The sequence below is a fragment of the Schistocerca americana genome, chromosome 5 (assembly GCF_021461395.2).
Source record: "Schistocerca americana isolate TAMUIC-IGC-003095 chromosome 5, iqSchAmer2.1, whole genome shotgun sequence".
NCBI lineage: Eukaryota > Metazoa > Arthropoda > Insecta > Orthoptera > Acrididae > Schistocerca > Schistocerca americana.
The window spans coordinates 518220225-518236495 of NC_060123.1; the positions used below are offsets into that span (position 1 = coordinate 518220225).

The window sequence follows — 16271 nt, forward strand, 5'->3', positions numbered from 1 at the left end:
AACTTCGGGGCACAAAGTTTATACAGAGTTCGCGCACACAGAAATTACAGTCTCGGTTTCAGATAGAAAAGAGGAGTGACCAAAACATAGCTCGACCAGGCTAAAAGATCGTGAACCACAACATTTGGAGGATAACCTCTATAATTTAAGAACTGCATTCAGAAGAAACGGCTATTCTCACAAGGAAGTGAATGGGGCATTTTGCCATAAACGGTCTGTATCTTCTAATGAAAAAGGAACAACAAAGGGAAAATTTTCCTCCTATTCGCAAAAATAGCTGCAGATCGCATCAACGGAGTACTCAAAAGACAAGGTATCGACACAATCTATAGAGCAAAAACAAAGGCGCATGAATATTCAAACACTGGAACGGACCTACAATTGCCGTCGCCACAACAGGAGTACATAAAATCTCTCGTACATGCTGTCATGTGTAAAGAATCATTAACACTCGGCTTAAGGATCTCGGAAACAATGGTCGTCTGGGTACTATAGGATCGTCACTAGTAGATGATGCACTTTGTAACGGCCCAATGCTGATAGTGTCTTTTCCAAATTGAATCGATCGATGCCAATTTATCCACTTATGGAATCACCCGATACTATTATTGGTCGTTTTTGCACGGTTCGCGGTTTTTGCAGCGGGGATTGGCTTATTGTTGCATTTATACGTCATTAATGTTGATAATTATGAGAACATTCGGTATGTTTTCTATGCAAAAATATATGCATTGCAGAAATATAGCCGTCCCGAAGTTTAAACTAAAGTGGATAGAGTGACATATCTTGCAAAGAAAAACTAACCTAATGAAAAAATTATTGCATTAAAACAAAATTTGCCGACAGTATCGAAAACACAAAGAAAATTGCTTTCGATATAAATATCAAATGGTTCAAATGGCTCTGAGCACTATGGGACTTAACATCTGAGATCATCAGTCCCCTAGAACTTAGATCTACTTAAACCTAACTAACAAACTAACAACATCACACACGCCCATGCCCGAGGCAGGATTCCAACCCGCGACCGTAGCAGTCGCGCGGTTCCAAGCTCAAGCGCCTTAAACCGCTCGGCCACACCGGCCGGCATATAAATACCCAAATATGTATCTTTGGTATTTCTTTGTCTCTGGATTTGAGCTCGAGCCATCACAGCGTGTGTGTAACGAAAAATGGTTCAAATGGCTCTGAGCACTATGGGACTCAACTTCTGAGGTCATTACTCCCCTAGAACTTAGAACTAGTTAAACCTAACTAACCTAAGGACATCACAAACATCCATGCCCGAGGCAGGATTCGAACCTGCGACCGTAGCGGTCTTGCGGTTCCAGACTGCAGCGCCTTTAACCGCACGGCCACTTCGGCCGGCTGTGTAACGAAAAGTTAATTATTGTACAAGGAGTTAGAAATACTCAGACTGTTCAAAGTTGTAACTGTCGGAAGTTATGGGAACGAAGACTAATATCAGCGAAAGTCTTCATTGTGAAATAAATTTTTATTTACAAGCGCTTGAATGGAAGTCAATGCAATAATTGAGCATGTTAAAAGAACGAGAAATGTGTTTCAGTAGTAAAAATGAAAAACCTCGATCTGTGTTAGAATATGCAATTTAAGACAAAAATAAACGACGCACCACGAAGAAATGATCCGAATGGGACGGACATCGATAGGTGTGATGTACCCGCACAGACAAACAAGCGATTACAGTTCCAGAAACATTGGTTAATTTATTCAAAAGGAAGAGCTTGACAGATTGAGCAAGTAGTTAACGCGTTGGCCACCTCTGGCCCCTACGGAAGCATTTATTCGGATTGACATTGATTGCTAGAGTTGGATGTCCTCCTGCGGGATAGCGTTCCAAATTCTGTCCAATTCGTGCGTTATATTGTCAAAATCCCAAGGTGGCTGGATGGCACTGCCAATAATGCTCTTAACGCTCGCAATTCGCAGAGACTCTGCAACTTGCTGGCCAAGGTTTATTTGGCGAGCCAGAAGACTAGCAGGAGAAACCCTCGCCGAGTGTGGGTGGGCATTATCTTGCTTAAATGTAATCCGACGATGGTTTGCCATGAAGAGCAACAAAACGAGACGTAGAACATCATCGACGTGCCTCTGTGCTGTAAGGGTGCCATGGATGACAATCAAAGGGGTCGTAACATAAAGAGAAAAGGCACCTCATACTGTCAGTCACTATGGCGGCTGACAGTCAGGTTCGTATCTCACAGCTGTCCGGGAAATCTCCAGGCACGTCTTCTGCCTGGAATCTCATTGATTAGTCTTCAGAAATAAGTCCCGTTTCGAACTGTGCCCGATGACCAGCGAAGATATGCGGACTGACAATTATTGAACTATATGAAATAAAATCGTCAAAACTTCTGAAAGGTTTGGCTTAGGACGTTCATACTGCACGGTTGGCTGCGGGGCATGGTAGGAATTAGTATGGGTATGCGCACGCGCCTCGTTGCTGGCGACGATTTGCACTTGAAAATGTCTCTGTACAGCGTGCCTGAGCGTATAGCGCTTGTGAAGACCTTCTATGCGAGCCAATAACAACTCAGATGATGTTTGCGGCCGAGTTCAAGCTGAAGGCAACCGGTCCAAGTGTGCTAACAATCAAGAATTTGATTCCCAAGTTTGAGAGAACAAGCACTGTTCGTGATAACAGTGTTGGCATTGTCGGTCGTCCAGAAAGCGTGACAACGCCTGAAAACATCTGCAAGATACGAGCTGTGGATTTAAACTAGTCCCAGCAAATCGATCAGACGAGCTGCACAACAAGTGGGAGCCATCTGGGAGACACTGCAACAAACTGTTGTTGAAGACCTGCATATCTTCCCGTGCAAAATTCAAACCTATCAGCCACCATGCCCCAGGGCATTGGAACAGCGCTTGTGTTTCGCCATCACTGTTGTCCACAGAATTGACGAACAGGACTTTCACTTGAATGTGGTTTGGTTTAGTGATGGAGTTCACTTCCATTTGGATGGGTTCTCAATAATCAAAATTGGCGCATTTGAGGATTGAGAATCCGCATTTCGCGATCGAGAAGTCTCTTCACTCCCAACAGTTGACTGTGTGGTGTGCAATATCCAGTCACGAAATAACCGATGCGATATTCCTTGATGACACAGTGATTATGGAACGGTACGTGAAGGTTTTAGGAGATGATTTCATCCCCAGTATTCAAAGTGACCCTGATTTCGATAAGATGTGGTTCATGCAAGACGACGCTCGACCGCATCGAAGCAGGAGAGTGTTTGATGGCCTGAAGGAGCACTTTGGAGAGCGTCTTCTGGCTCTGTGGTACCCAGAGGCCAGTGGCATAGGCCTCGATTGGCTGCCATATTCTCCGGATTTGAACTCATGCGACGCCTTTTTGGACGCTATATTAAAAAAAAGGTATATAGCAGTAACCCCATAACCACTGCGGAGCTGAGAACAGCCATTCAGGAGCATCGACCTTCGGACGCTTCAGTGGGTCATGCAGAATTTCGCTATTCGTCAGCGCCACATCACCGCCGATGATGGCAGGCATGTCGAACATGTCATAACCTAAATCCAGATATCTGTAGTGACATTTACAAGTTGAGTAATGTGTGTGCACGCCATATTTTGTAACTAATATACGTTTTTGTTTCTCAAATAGTTCAATAATTGTCGTCCTGTATCTGGAGACGCCCCGCACAGTGGAGATCGCCAAACGGCCCGACACCCAGAAATGATGCTCTGAGGCTGCCATTTCTTTTCATAGCAGATCCCCTTTGGTTGCCATCCATGGCACTTTGTAGCACAATGGTACGTCGATGATATTCTACGCCCCGTTTTGTTGCCATTCATGGCAAGCCATCTCAGGCCTACATTTCAGCGAGATGATGTCCGACCGCACACGGCGAGAGATTCTGCTGCTTATCCTCGTGCTTGCCAAACACTACCATGACCAGCAAAGTCGCTGGCTCTCCCCAATTGAGAACACTTTAAACGTTAAAGCTCGGGATTTAAGGTCTGACACGCCAATTGGTCGGAATTTTGCACGACATCCGTCAGGAGGACATTTAACAACTCTATCAATCAATCACAAGCCGAATAACTGCTTGCATAAGGGCCTGAGGTGGACCAAAGCGTTACTGACTTACTCAATTTTTGAAGGTCTTTCTCTTGAATAAATCATCCAGTTTTCCATGAATTGAAATCTTTTGTTTGTCTGTAGATGTGCATCACATCTATGATTTCCGTTCCATTCCGATAGTTCGTTCGTGGTGCGTAGTTTTTCTTGTCTTAGAGTGTGTTACTGCAGCCCCTGGACTACTGATACCGTAATAAGGTAACTATTAAAACGTTTTATTTTACAATCGCTAGCATGAAGTTATCTATAGCATTGCTAAGCAAGTGGTATTTCACTTAAAGCATTACAAGGACACTTGATATTCAAGCTTATGATAGTTGGTGGACTTTGACAGGGACCAGGGAAGTATCGAAACAACAGTTTAATCAAGAGGGCAGAAATTTCTATTCTAGAGTGCAAAGAGAGGCCGTAGAGCACAAAAACTATTTAACAGAGAAGAAGAAGGGTAGAAATTAGCCAATTTGTGGGCCTTAAAGCTAAATAAAGGAGCACCATCTTTTCCCACTATCGTGTCCGCAACACACGTCGCTGTTGATGATCTTAATCAGCGGTCTGGTGACGTCACGAACCGGTAGTTACGTGAATAAATATAAAAGACAAACGGTTCCGTTTGCCGAACTTGTTCGAAATCGGAACTGCTTCCCGAATCACTATAGCCTCTGATGATCACTGCGACATTGAAAGACGAAACGTCAGCAAGAGAACTATGCATTTGATCACGCCCTATTGCCTGTAAAACACAAATGACCAAGGATGGCTGTTATATTTGTTTGTACTGAGAGTCAACTGCCAGTCTTTGCAACATTTCTGTGCTTATTTATATAGTGGCTTTGTCAGAAGCATATATTCTAGTGCACCGGAAGATATTTCCAATTTATAAAGTGTATTTGGAGTCACTCCAAGAAATGACTCCTCAGAATTATCAAAAAACTCGTTTTTCTAGAAAAGCATATCACAATATAATTACGTTAATATTTTGTACATGCGTTCATTGACACATCCGGAATATGTTGAATGATAATGGCCATAACAAATTTCCTGTCGGTGCACTCGATGCCACTTCTTGCACATATCGTCACTGTCAACGATATACCGAGATTCGATTTAATGGCAGGCCTTCAATCCAGCCGAACACGTGACTGACGTGCTGTAAGCATTTATTTCAAAACAGCACCAAACTACCCTTAAGCCCGTTCCACTGCACAGTCTGCGAAGAGGGGATGTTTGTTCACAATAACAGGTAACATAAGTGTTGTGTAAGTGGTTCCCTACAGATAGTAAATATATGAAGAAAGTCATATTTAAGGACCAATAAGAGCTACTGTCGCAATAAACCTTTACATACTACCGGTTTCAATCAACCACTCATCATCAGGTAACGAAACATTATTTACATAGGATTGTATGATAGCGATGTTACTACGCCTTCAAAAATATTTAAGAAGAAAACCTCCTGCGCCACTGAAAATACCATCAATAATAATATCCAGCAAAAATATCAACAGTGGTGCAGAATGGTTTCTTATTTTATTTATAAGTAATATAATGCTACTCAAGATGTTCGTTTAATCGACACTGGTAGTGAATAAAAGTTTCTTTCTTCAGTAGCTCTTGGTGGTCCCTATATGTGATGTTTTGCAAATAACATAATCTCAGGGTACTCTTTGTCGCTCACTGTACCAAAGACAAAGGTACTAGCCATTGATCATCCAAGCCTTAAAAACAATGTAAAACTGTCGTCCATCAGAGTATTGTTTGAACACCACACCTTTACACTGATGTGAGAAAAGTCATGGGATAACTCGCAATATATCGTCGGACCTCCTTTTGTCCGGTGTAATACAGCAACTCAACAAGTCTTTGGAAGTCCGCTGCTGAATTATTCAGCCATACTGTCTCTATAGCCAGTCGTAATTTGCGAAAAAGCTGCCGGTGATGAATTTTTAGCAAGAACTGCCCTCTCGATTATGGCCCAGAAATGTTCTATGGGATTCATGTCGGTCGATATGGGCGGCCAAATCATTCGCTCGAACTGTCCAGGATGTTTTTCAAATCATTTTCGAGCAATTGTGCCCGGTGAGATCCTACCACCAGCATGCTCATCCATAAAAATTCCATCGTTGTTTGGCAACATGAGGCCCATGAATGGCAGCCCGTGATCTCCAAGTAGCCAAACGTCCAGAGGACCCAGCTCATTCCATGTAAACACAGCCCACACAATCAAGCAGCCACCACCAGGTGGCACAGTGCCTTGTTGACAACTTGGGTCCATGACTTCGTAGGCTCTGTGCCACACTCGAATCCTACCGTAGGCTCTTACCAACTGAAATCGGGACTCATCTGACCAAGCCGCGGGTTTTCCAGCCGCCTAGAGTCCAACCGACATGGTCGCGAGTACAGGAGAGGCGCTGCAGACGATGTCGTGCTGCTGGCAAAGGCACTAGTGTCATTCGTCTGCTGCCATAGCCCATTAAAGTCAAACTTTGTCGCACTGTCCTATCGGATACGCATGTCGTACGTCCCACATTGTTTTCTGTAGGTATTTCGCGCAATGTTGTTTTTAAGCAATGTTGCTTGTTACCACTGACAACTCTATGCAAACACCGCTGCTCTCGGTCGTTAAGTGTATGCCGTCGGCCACTGCGTTGTCCTTAGAGCTAATGCCTGCAATTTGGTATTCTCGTCACACTCTTGACACTGTAGATCTCAGGATACTGAATTCCCTAACGATTTCCGTAATGGAATGACGCGTGCGCGTAGTTCCAACTACCAATACCCGTTCAAAGTCGCGCGGTCGGAACCACGTTAGAAGCCTTTTCACGTAAATTACTTGAGTACAAATGACAGCTCCGCCAACGCACTGCCCTTTTATACTTTGTATACGCGATAGTACCACCATGCTAATCCATGAGTTTTGTCACCTCAGTCTACTCGGCATGAACTTGCTGTAGGTTGTTTGCCGTTTCCTTCCCCCCACCTTTGGACTGACTTACCCAGGCAGTTAATTCAACTTTTCAAACTCTGTAGAAGAATGCAATTAGAAAATAGAGTGGCTGTGAGTTGATTCTGATGTGGCGACAGTATTAGTATAGGTGAACTGGGATTTCGAGTTCATTTTGTAGAGGATTCATAGAGGCAAATGTGAGATCTGGGGCATATGTGAGGGTAGGGAAAGGGAAGGGGGAAAGGAAGGATAGAAGATAGGGGAGGGGGCGGTAAAAGAAACAACAAATAAAAACTAAAAACTAAACTTCTCCCAAACAGGCCATGAAGGCCCAGAGGTATCGACCGGCTGCCGTGTTATCCTCAGCCCACAGGCGTCACTGGATGCGAATATGGAGGGGCAAGTGGTCAGCACACCGCTCTCCCGGCCGTATGTCAGCTTCGGAGACCGGAGCCGCTAGTTCTCAATCAAGTAGCTCCTCAGTTTGCCTCACAAGGGTTGAGTGCACCCCGCTTGCCAACAGCGCTCGGCAGACCGGATGGTCGCCCATCCAAGTGCTAGCCCAGCCCGACAGCGCTTAACTTCGGTAGTCTGACGGGAACCAGTGTTACCGCTGTGGCAAGGCCGTTGGCAAAGAAATAATAAATGGCAAATAAAAATCCTGGCACCAACCAGGGAACGAACTTCATATGGCCGCGCCGGTAATCTAGCTCCTTAACCTTTTTTTTTTTTTTTTTTTTTTTTTTTATCAGAACATTTGCCTTTTGCAGGAAAGTGCTCTACCGACCTTTTTTTTTTGTCAAATACGCTACCATTCTTTAATTTAAACACAGGAGAGAAGAATGCAAGGAAGGTTATTTTTATTTGTGTATTTATGTTTTATTTTTTGTGTTATTAATCCATCTTCGTCACACCAACATGTCCTCGGAAAGATTGGCGATCGCCTTTGACATCATCTTGAGAAAACCCGCGTGGTGGCGACGCATCAGTAGACCATCGGGGCACGTCTTCTTCCGAGTGTACATAAATAATCGTTGAATCTGGTTGGTTGGTTGATTTGAGGGAGGGGACGCAACAGCGAGGTCATTGGTTCCATCAGATTAGGGTAGGATGTCGGCCATGCCCTTTCAAAGGAATCATTGCGGCATTTGCCTGAAACGATTTAGGGAAATCACGGAAAACAAGAATCAGGATGTCCGGACGCGGGTTTGAACCGTCACCCTAACGAATGCAAGTCCAGTGAATAAAAAACCACTCGCCACCTCGGCCGGTCGTTGAATCTGGAGGATGGGAGAAGTTTCATATAACAGCTATACTTAGAATGGATGATCCAGCTGCGAGGGTGTTACCGAAAGCACTCCGGAGAAAGTTAGGGTAATATTGTTCGTATTTGGCAAATGCACAATGTAGGTGGTTAAGGTACTGCGAGAAACCGAGGGATGATTTGTCACCTTCACTGAGCTACCATGCCACACCTTGACCAACTTTCACCATCGTAATTTGTCCACTGATGGAGGTAACCATCTGTCAAAATTTGAGATGAGGCAGCAATCTGCCGGACGTGCAGTGGCACTGCAGAGGATCTCGTGAGCGCCACTTGAATGGCACCGTGCCTCCTTTGTCTACGGTTCCGCTAATGAAAGGACCAGCGGCGGCGCGGATTAGGTGCTTGCAACTCTTAGCAGGCTCGTTTACTCACCGCTAATGCGGATATTGGCTTACGGGCCAGCATTTACCTAAAAGCTCTAAACTGGCGCTTCCGGGAGTCTGCTCCGCCCACAAGCGGCTCAGATACCTTGTCCTAACTTGAGTTTTAATCCTATCAGTCTTGTCGGCTGTCCAGACTCGGGTTTCATCGACGCCGAGAGCAAAGTCTGACAGGAGCACCCTGCAGGCGTCCGTTGTGCCGTTCTCGCAAATGAAACACCCTCCATAAGAGCTGGTCGCTGTTTAGGCGGTATATTCACGTATTTACTTTAGGAAGATTGAAACCAATTTTTGAACAGTTTAGGTGCATTGATCATTGCTTACCTTCACTACAAAAGTTTTCCAAGACGTATGGTGTAGAGACATTTGTGAATTTTGTCGGTTCTCGTGGTACAGTAGCCCCCATAATTATTTTGTAGTGCGGTGTTACGTTGTCAGCACTCTTTCTATGCTGTCAGTGCACAACAACGCATATAACTGTGTCGCTCCATCAAGAGCTTCACGCCGCTGCTGTTACATATCCAATAAACAAGCAAGATCATACAATAATAATGTAGCAAATGTCATGGGCCATGAACCATGGACCTTGCCGTTGGTGGGGAGGCTTGCGTGCCTCACCGATACAGATAGCCGTACCGTAGTTACAACCACAACGGAGGGGTATCTGTTGAGAGGCCAGACAAACGTGTGGTTCCTGAAGAGGGGCAGCAGCCTTTTCAATAGTTACAGTGGCAACAGTCTGGATGATTGACTGATCTGGCCTTGTAACAATAACCAAAACGGCCTCGCTGTGCTGGTACTGCGAACGGCTGAAAGCAAGGGGAAACTACGGCCGTAATTTTTCCCGAGGGCATGCAGCTTTACTGTATGATTAAATGATGATGGCGTCCTCTTGGGTAAAATATTCCGGAGGTAAAATAGTCCCCCATTCGGATCTCCGGGCGGGGACTACTCAAGAGGATGTCGTTATCAGGAGAAAGAAAACTGGCGTTCTACGGATCGGAGCGTGGAATGTCAGGTCCCTTAATCGGGCAGGTAGGTTAGAAAATTTGAAAAGGGAAATGGATAGGTTAAAGTTAGATATAGTGGGAATTAGTGAAGTTCGGTGGCAGGAGGAACAAGACTTCTGGTCAGGTGACTACAGGGTTATAAACACAAAGTCAAATAGGGGTAATGCTGGAGTAGGTTTAATAATGAATAGGAAAATAGGAATGAGAGTAAGCTACTACAAACAGCACAGTGAAGGCATTTTTGTGGCCAAGATAGATACGAAGCCCACACCTACTACAGTAGTACAAGTTTATATGCCAACTAGCTCTGCAGATGACGAAGAAATTGAAGAAATGTATGACGATATAAAAGAAATTATTCAGATAGTGAAGGGAGACGAAAATTTAATAGTCATGGGTGACTGGAATTCGAGTGTAGGAAAAGGGAGAGAAGGAAACGTAGTACGTGGATATGGATTGGGGCTAAGAAATGAAAGAGGAAGCCGCCTGGTAGAATTTTGCACAGAGCATAACTTAATCATAGCCAACACTTGGTTTAAGAATCATGAAAGAAAGTTGTATACATGGAAGAACCCTGGAGATACTAAAAGGTATCAGATAGATTATATAATGGTAAGACAGAGATTTAGGAACCAGGTTTTAAATTGTAAGACATTTCCAGTGGCAGATGTGGACTCTGACCACAATCTATTGGTTATGACCTGTAGATTAAAACTGAAGAAACTGCAAAAAAGGGGGAATTTAAGGAGATGGGACCTGGATAAACTGAAAGAACCGGAGGTTGTACAGAGTTTCAGGGAGAGCATAAGGGAACAATTGACAGGAATGGGGGAAAGAAATACAGTAGAAGAAGAATGGGTAGCTTTGAGGGATGAAGTAGTGAAGGCAGCAGAGGATCAAATAGGTAAAAAGACGAGGGCTAGTAGAAATCCTTGGGTAACAGAAGAAATATTGAATTTAATTGATGAAAGGAGAAAATATAAAAATGCAGTAAATGAAGCAGGCAAAAAGGAATACAAACGTCTCAAAAATGAGATCGACAGGAAGTGCAAAATGGCTAAGCAGGGATGGCTAGAGGACAAATGTAAGGATGTAGATGCCTATCTTACTAGGGGTAAGATAGATACTGCCTACAGGAAAATTAAAGAGACCTTTGGAGATAAGAGAACCACTTGTATGAACATCAAGAGCTCAGATGGAAACCCAGTTCTAAGCAAAGAAGGGAAGGCAGAAAGGTGGAAGGAGTATATAGAGGGTCTATACAAGGGCGATGTACTTGAGGACAATATTATGGAAATGGAAGAGGATGTAGATGAAGATGAAATGGGAGATACGATACTGCATGAAGAGTTTGACAGAGCACTGAAAGACCTGAATCGAAACAAGGTCCCCGGAGTAGACAACATTCCATTACATTCCATTAGAACTACTGGCGGCCTTGGGAGAGCCAGTCCTGACAAAACTCTACCATCTGGTGAGCAAGATCTATGAAACAGGTGAAATACCCTCAGACTTCAAGAAGAACATAATAATTCCAATCCGAAAGAAAGCAGGTGTTGACAGATGTGAAAATTACCGAACTCTCAGTTTAAAAAGCCACGGCTGTAAAATACTAACGCGAATTCTTCACAGACGAATGGAAAAACTAGTAGAAGCGGACCTCGGGGAAAATCAGTTTGGATTCCGTAGAAATACTGGAACACGTGAGGCAGTACTGACCTTACGACTTATCTTAGAAGAAAGATCAAGGAATGGCAAACCTACGTTTCTAGCATTTGTAGACTTAGAGAAAGCTTTTGACAATGTTAACTGGAATACTCTCTCTCAAATTCTAAAGGTGGCAGGGGTAAAATACAGGGAGCGAAAGGCTATTTACAATTTGTACAGAAACCAGATGGCAGTTATAAGAGTCGAGGGACATGAAAGGGAAGCAGTGGTTGGGAAGGGAGTAAGACTGGGTTGTAGCCTCTCCCCGATGTTATTCAATCTGTATATTGAGCAAGCAGTAAAGGAAACAAAAGAAAAATTCGGAGTAGGTATTAAAATCCATGGAGAAGAAATAAAGACATTGAGGTTCGCCGATGACATTGTAATTCTGTCAGAGACAGCAAAGGACTTGGAAGAGTAGTTGAACGGAATAGATGGTGTCTTGAACGGAGGATATAAGATGAACATCAACAAGAGCAAACCGAGGATAATGGAATTTAGTTGAATTAAGTCGGGTGATGTTGAGGGTATTAGATTAGGAAATGAGACACTTAAAGTAGTAAAGGAGTTTTGCTATTTGGGGAGCAAAATAACTGATGATGGTCGAAGTAGAGAGGATATAAAATGTAGACTGGCAATGGCAAGGAAAGCGTTTCTGAAGAAGAGAAATTTGTTAACATCGAGTATAGATTTAAGTGTCAGGAAGTCATTTCTGAAAGTATTTGTATGGAGTTTAGCCATGTATGGAAGTGAAACATGGACGGTAAATAGTTTGGACAAGAAGAGAATAGAAGCTTTCGAAATGTGGTGCTACAGAAGAATGCTGAAGATTAGATGGGTAGATCACATAACTAATGAGGAGGTACTGAATAGGATTGGGGAGAAGAGAAGTTTGTGGCACAACTTGACCAGAAGAAGGGATCGGTTGGTAGGACATGTTCTGAGGCATCAAGGGATCACCAATTTAGTATTGGAGGGCAGCGTGGAGGGTAAAAATCGTAGGGGGAGACCAAGAGATGAATACACTAAGCAGATTCAGAAGGATGTAGGTTGCAGTAGGTACTGGGAGATGAAGAAGCTTGCACAGGGTAGAGTAGCATGGAGAGCTGCATCAAACCAGTCTCAGGACTGAAGACCACAACAACAACAACAAGCACCTAATACCACGTGGTGCCTCCTCTGTCCCAGGGAACTGCAGTGACACACACTGGAAGTGAGTCTACAAGTCCGTGGTATTCCTCTGCAAGCAGCTGACACCAAATCGTTTGCAGAGCGGCAGCCTATTCCGGTCTGTTCGTTGGTGTGGGACACATGGCATGGAGCCAGCGTTCCATAGCGGCGCTGATGTGCTCGATGGGGTTCAAATCTGGGCTCCGGTATGACCATCTCAGTCTTTGGGCCTCTTCTGCATGTTCCTGGAACGATTCTGGGCGACATGGGTGCGATGTGTCGGCGTGTTATCATCTTGAAACACCGCTGAACCGTCAGGGTGTTGGAAGGCCAAGAATTGATGGAGATGGTCCCCTGCCCCAACCGTCCCGCAGCAACATACAGCGGACCATTGAAAGTCCCTTCCAGAACCACTATGGAGCCCATTCCATACTCGAGCCAGATCATAACAGAGACACGCTCACCGTGAGCTGACGGCTTTCGAGCGGTGTATGGTGATCGATGCCCAACGTACGGAAATTTAGATTTCGGCAGTGGTGCAGCTTAACATGTACAATCGTGTCCCGGGTGTATAGTGAATGCTTGAATGATGGTGCCCCGGCGCACAACAGATGTAACTACTGGCCGTCCAGCCACCGCGATGACTGTGACCTGCGACATCTGAGACGGATCGTCAGCACTGACAGAAGGGCATCTGTTCAACAGATCATGGCTCAGTTCAACATAGGATGCGTTAGACATGTCTCCCAATGGGCAATCCGTAGGAACAGGGTTTCCATAGGGTATGGGAGCCAGGGCCGCAAACGGTTGCCACCGTTAACCCGTCATCAGACACGGATGCTTGCATTTGTCGCCAGTCACCATGGATGGACAGTGGCGCAGACCACGCGGATCGATGGCTCCCGCCTGCCAATAAGCTGTGTTGAAGGAAGTGGTACAGCGGACAATGATTCAAAGCACACCTCCGGCCATTTAAAAAGACCTTTTCAGATAAAAAATAGAACTTTTGGAGTAGCCAAGGCAGAGCGTTAAATACATCTGAACGCCTATGGGCTGCATTAGATCGACGTTATCGTTGTAGAAGCTACAGAAAAAAGGGTCAATTTGCTGCTGCCTTATTGCACGTACTTCCGCTTGACCTATTACAAAACATGTGGATTCAGTGACAAACGGATGTGCAGCTGTGATCAAAGGCTATGGCTATGCAACGAAATACTCATTCGATCTTCAGATTCCAAAATAGTGTTGTTTTATTATTACATATTTAAACCTACAAGTTACATTTGAGCCAGCAGAACTGGCTGGGTTGGGCTGGGTTGTTTGGGGGGAGGAGACCAAACAGCGAGGTCATCGGTTTCATCGGATTAGGGAAGGAAGTCGGCCGTGCCCTTTCGGAGGAACCATCCCGGCATTTTGCCTGTGAGCGATTTAGGGAAATCACGGAAAACCTAAATCAGGATGGCCGGACGCGGGGTTCAACCGTCGTCCTCCCGAATGCGAGTCCAGTGTGCTAATCACTGCGCCACCTCGCTCGGTCCAGCAGAACTGCTACTGTTGTTTTGATGTAGGATAAATTTGTTAAACTAAATGTAGTTTTGTGCTAAATGGGTTATAATTACGTAAATTTCAAGTATCCACTGGCAGTTTTTCTTATTACAGGGGACTGATGACCTTTGCTGTTTAGTCCCCCTTAAACATCCCAACAACCACCCCCACCACCATCTTATTACACAGTTAAATTTATATATTTGTGACTAACGCTTATCAAAAATTCTTTTGAGTGCTACCGTACCATCAGGTGACCTGGGAATACCAGTTCAAAAATAATAGCGAAATTCATAGGTACGCCTGTAGTGTGCCAAGTACTTAGGTGAACTACATTTCTGCCGGCCGAGGTGGACGAGCGGTTCTAGGCGCTACAGTCTGGAACCGCGCGACCGATACGGTCACAGGTTCGAATCCTGCCTCGGGCATGGATGTGTGTGATGTCCTTAGGTTAGTTAGGTTTAATTAGTTCTTAGTTCTAGGGGACTGATGACCTCAGAAGTTAAGTCCGGTAGTGCTCAGAGCCATTTGAACCATATTACATTTCTGGAAATCTGAGTGATATTAAGTAAGTTTGTGTTGCCTTTACGTACTTCCGTTGCTCATTGGGTTCAAGTGGCAGATGAAATTATTAAATTGCTCTTATTTTGACTGTAGCATGTCACCAAGTGGAAGCTAAGGATATGAGTCTCATATACGAGTACAGGAATGTTCATTACTACTTCCAGGGTTTCAGAAGATGACTGTGCGAAAACTGAAAGACACACTGAAGAGTGACACATATTAGTGGGTAGGACATCTCTCCAAGTTTCGGTTCATAACTTGTGCCATGTAACAGTTGCGCTAGGGAGCAGGTGTGTCAGAAAATGGAGACAAATTATCTGCTCCATATTCTCGCATCGAGTTAATTAGTGCCTGTGACTAGGCAGCCCCATGAACAACTGTCGCACCTTCTCGATCAATTCGTGTCAGCGATCTCTTTGAATTCCACGCACTTACTTTGATACGACAATACAGAAATATCATGATTTGTCTAGATTCAGTTTGAAGGCAGACAACTTCTGAGCTAAGATCGCACTTTTACGATCTTTATTCATAATGACCGGTTTCGGTAAACAGAGTTACCATCATCTGATATGTGAATAGTATACATAAAGCGTAAAACATGTTAGATTACGAAAAACAGCGTACAGTGTCATAAGTGTAGAATATAGATTGAATTATTGTTACGCTTACCTTGGTAAAGGTTAACAAGTGCAAGCGCCCCATGAGAGCTATAAATGTACACCGCATCTTTCTTAACAGGATAGTTTGAAACTTACCTGTTTAGTTTAGTTTTAGTGAGTGAAAGTGAATCTGAAAGTGAATCTGAATCTACAGGTAGGGAGCACACAGAATAACGTGGCCAGTAGATGCGCAGGCGGCAGGGCACGCGTGGAAATAGTGGTAGTGGCGGGTGTTACGGGCAGGTGCTGTAGGGGGAAATGCTGATAGCTGGAGGGACAGTACCTTTCCAAAATGAAGTCTACACACACATCTTTTGTCAACTCCCAGATTTACATGGTGACTATTCAAAAATATCTTTTGCCTTTCCTTGGTTAGTATCTAATAAGAATTCCAATGAAAATGCAGCGATTTATTTTCAAATGGCTTGTTAACCACTTGTAACTTTCAGAGAAGGGTCATCAGTGGAGAATTCTGAGTAAAATCTACACATTTCTGTTGTTGCCATCTTAAAATTTTCTTCTTTTGCCAAAATACCCCGCTGATATGCTGTGAAGACGCAGTCGGGAGAGAATTCTGAAACAGTGGTTTGTTAAGTGGAGAATTGAGGAAAAATAAGGTCAATAGCTTATAGAAAAGCACGTCCTCGATACGCAATAAACGTGTAAAGTATTCACATACCATTTCTCGTTTCAACCAGTCATCGACGGCCCTTAAAAATTACATTCCTTCATCTAAAAAGTCAGCAGTTAGTGCAATAACACAGTAGATAATAACGTTCAATATAATAACAATAGTTTTTCTCCTTTTTGCATGCTATCAATTGCCACTCGTTTTGGTA

At 44.1% G+C, this 16271-nt stretch overlaps 1 pseudogene; it reads right to left on the reverse strand.

Moving 5' to 3' along the window:
* Window positions 1–7581: 7581 nt before the first annotated feature.
* On the reverse strand, window positions 7582–7699 carry LOC124617020 (annotated as a pseudogene).
* Between the last annotated feature and the right edge of the window lie 8572 nt (window positions 7700–16271).